Source organism: Oryzias melastigma, linkage group LG2, assembly GCF_002922805.2.
Source record: "Oryzias melastigma strain HK-1 linkage group LG2, ASM292280v2, whole genome shotgun sequence".
Taxonomy (NCBI): domain Eukaryota; kingdom Metazoa; phylum Chordata; class Actinopteri; order Beloniformes; family Adrianichthyidae; genus Oryzias; species Oryzias melastigma.
Genome location: NC_050513.1, coordinates 18429300 through 18433344, shown reverse-complemented (window position 1 = coordinate 18433344; position 4045 = coordinate 18429300). Strand labels below are relative to the sequence as shown.

The 4045-nt window shown below is 37.8% G+C and overlaps 1 long non-coding RNA gene across 1 annotated transcript in view; it reads right to left on the bottom strand.

Annotated features, from left to right (window-relative positions):
• Positions 1–515, bottom strand: part of LOC118599604 — a 1423-nt gene extending 908 nt beyond the window's left edge. The window contains exon 1 of the long non-coding RNA XR_004949018.1: positions 404–515. This is a non-coding gene — a long non-coding RNA (uncharacterized LOC118599604). The remainder of the gene's footprint in view (positions 1–403) is intronic.
• Between the last annotated feature and the right edge of the window lie 3530 nt (positions 516–4045).

Genomic DNA, 4045 nt, shown 5'->3' with positions numbered 1-4045 from the left:
TATATATATATATATATATATATATATATATATATATATATATATATATATATATACATACATACATACACACACACACATACATACAGAAACATTCACACTATAGTCCCCCTTATTTGCGGGAGTTAGGGACATACGCGAATATGTCCAATCCGCGAATACTGCCAAATCCCATGGTCAAAGGATGTCTGTTATTAGTCCGTACTTATCAAAAAAACTTGCGATCAAGATTTGTAAAACATTTATTAAAGAATATTGGAGTATAGCTCAACACAAAGATTTTTTTTGTTGTTTTTTTTGTAATTAAGAACAAAAGACTGTACCGCAGCAGCAACAGTGCACTTTGTGACACAGATTAGTGTGAAATAAGGAGTGTGCGCTTCCTCCTTCAAAGAATAAACACCTGCTCCGGATCATAACTATCCTCTGATTATATTTTCAGTATAGCAGGAATTTTTGGGCACTTCAAAGTCACCTGATGGCGTTTCTCCATAAAGGGACTTGGAGAGAGGAGAGGCCGCTCCTGTCGCGGAAGGGGAGCGCCCATCCGCACATTCCGTATGCGCGGATACGCGGTAGATATATACCTGTTCAGATAATGAACACCTGGATGACTCATGAAAAATGTATTTACATACAATTTCTCCTATATATATATATATATATATATATATACATATATATATATAATTAAATTTACTTACACACAATTACAGACCCACCCACACACTGAGTGATTCTACTAACAGACGTGTTTTAACGTAACTCTTTTGCTATCCTGTGCATGCTTACATTAGAAGTGGGGTCATCTGGACCCCACAGGACAAAACGCTGAACTTTTTATTTATTTATGATTTTTTTATCTTCACTGGTGTCTGTGGCAGACATAAAATCCTGTCTACCTTTGTCATGGGAGGTATCACCCATTAATGTAAGGGTAGGGTCATCTGGACCCCATAAGAGAGCACGAGTTAAGAAAACATAGAGCATAAAATTTAAAATGGAAAAAATAAACAAAGCTCAGACTGCTACAGACTTAAATAAATAAATAAATGACGTAAAATTCACTTTCAACTATATTTCCTCAATTTGTACTTTGCAATTTGTTTAGTTAATAATAATTTCAATTTTAGTAAATTATTTAGCATTTCATTCATTGCTAAACAAAACTCAACCACTGAAGTGTTAAAGAGTCAGTGAGGAAAAACTACTGATCATTTTCTTTGAAGTTTTAAAAGTATTTTGATTGTCAAGTGTGTCAAAGTTCTGAATCGCTACCCTCTAACAGCCCACAGAAGTCAAAATCATGTTCTGAAACAGCAACGGCGGCAAATTCTGTCCCTTTGGCAAAACTCGTGAGTTCACCAATTTGTTTTTTTAAGAAACTAGAAAACACACTAGTGTACACTTGTGTCATTTCATACTAAATGTAAAGTTATACACACATTTGTTTATAGTGATACACAGAGGTGTGGGATATTTGTTATGAACAATTGACCCAACCCCTTGAAGCCTGTGAGCATGTTGCTCTAGCCCTGTCTTTTGATGGGTCAGACCATGGATTTTAAATCAACTGTCTCCAAGTCTCCATATGGACACTGTTCCACTGGGATACTTTGGCATGGTGTGTTGTTTAGGTCTAGTCCAGGCTTTTTTCATGTTCATGTGAATAAGAAGGTTAGGACCATAAAGTGCATTACATTATAAACCTTCAACACCATTAAAAATCACAATGGCGACAACTAACTACACATATCAAGGCTGCTTTTCTCAATGTCAGAATCCTTTAAAATTTAGTTTATTAGAATTTACAGTAATTCAAATAATGTTAAAACTGAAGCTAAAATTCCAGTGCGAATGTTTTAATCATAGTAGAAAGGTATAAGCAATTTAACATATGAAACACCGAACAAGTTAATAGTTGTTTGTTTAATTCCTTTGAACTACTACACACATGCTTTCGTTGTAGCGCAGTGTGGCAACCCATCCACGATAGCTGATGAATTATGTATAAAATACTCTGGCGAAAGCCAGCAAAACCCGGCTAAAGACAAATTAGCCGTAGAGGAAATGATGGACAGGTCCACATCAGCTCATGACAAAGGGTCTTAGAATAAAAAGACATAACGGTGTGTGCCGTCATGCCTGTATCCGACTCCCGGGCCCGCCGTCCTCACATGTGCGCTTATAGCGGCAGAGCACTGCTTTATCTGTCAGCAGCCGTGAGGATTAACAAGCCTCGGTTCGGCGCTGCACCTGACTGAACCTGCCTCTCAGCTGGAGGATAATGCCTCTCTGGCCGCCACTCTCCCCCAACCTCGCCCTCAATTTGCTCGGATTTGAACCTTTGAATTATGGCTTACTAACAGCTGGTACAAGGAGGGCTTCTCCTGCATATTTAATAGCATGAATTAAAGATGACCAGGACGCTGGACCTGCTTTTTTTCATGCCCTCCTTGTTGTACCGACACAATGAGTGAGCCGGAGTCAAGTACAGAGGTGATGTGCTGTACAGGGAGGTTTACAAGAGGGTTAAGGCCTTTCCGCTGCCCCTCACTTCACTTTATGTCAGCTAGTCAACTCAATCCTGGAGAAAAATGTCAAGAAATACAACTGTTCACCGACTTTAATAGAGGCGTTTTCTCCTGACAGACGGTTACAAGGACAAGCCTAAAGGTGAATTTGCTTAGTTAACTGTATGACATCAATTATGTCCCTCAGTAGTCGAGGACCAGATTGTTGTCACAATATTTCTCTCTTAGTGAGCAAAAATTATTCTTCCGCCACATACTCAAAAAAGATAAAAATAAAGTGCACGCAACTGACTTCTACCCGGTAAAAATTAATTATGGGCAAAGTGATTGACCCTCCCCCAAAACTGATGACATCACAGGAGGCAAGACACCAATTAAAAAATTACTGGGGCCAAAATCTCTTATGGCAACATGTTCTCATTCCCAACTCATCATATACCTTCACGTTTTGGGTGTCCCAACTGGCCGTTTGACGTGTTGGCTGTTCCCATTACATTAGTTGTCTCTGCTAAATTGTTAAAGAAATTCCTGCCTAATTCAGCATTTCTGCTGGAATAATCCCTAAATATCTCTTTTACAAGTTTTCTCAGCTCAAACATCCTCGGCAGGTCATTAACTTTATTTGATTGAATCTTCCTTCCCTCTGAAATCTTTGTAGCTCCTTTAAACAAAGACTTTGTGATGAAGGTTTTCCCTTAAACATCAAATTTGACATGTATCGCAGTATATCCCAAGACATTACCAGAGACAATATTTTACTTTTTTATGCTACTAGAAAATTATTTATCTGAATATTAATCTACCTTTCACATAAATAATTTTAAAGTACATTTTAGTTAAAAATCAGAACACTGAGCTTTGCAACTGAATGTCATATACAAGCTGCTTGTGCTATCTTAGGTGTGTTGATGTTGGCAGTGGGGTCAACTGGACCCCACAAGACAGCATGCTAAACTTTGTAAAATGATAATATTTTGATTTTCAGTGATGTCGGTGGCAGACATGAAATCCTGTTCACCTTCATCCACATTTGTCATAGGATGGATAAAACGTCAATGTAAGGCTTGGGTCATCTGGACCCTATAATATTGCACAAGGGTTAACCAAGCAAATTTATGATGCTTTCCTCTTGGTATTTTAAGAAATATGTTTTTTCCAACACTCAACATTGTCTGATTTTCATAACAATTTTGCCAACATAAGGAGAAAAAAAAACAGTAATTTTCCATATCTCTGGTTAAGGAAACGAGGTCCTTACTGCTAAATGTGGTTGAACTAGTAGTTTTAAAACAGTTCAGCTCAGGGGTTTTCTTGAAACATTCCTGTGTGATGAAGCAGTGGGACAGTAAGACACTGAACTCAACTTTGACAATAAAAAAAAAAATATGACCTTTATTGTCACAAGTTTTCCCACCTACTGCTGGAAAAAGGTAAATTCTTAACAGGTTGCTGGAACGGGTTTCTGAGCCCCATGTTCAATGTAATCCAAGAGGGGTTTTTTTATGTTAGTA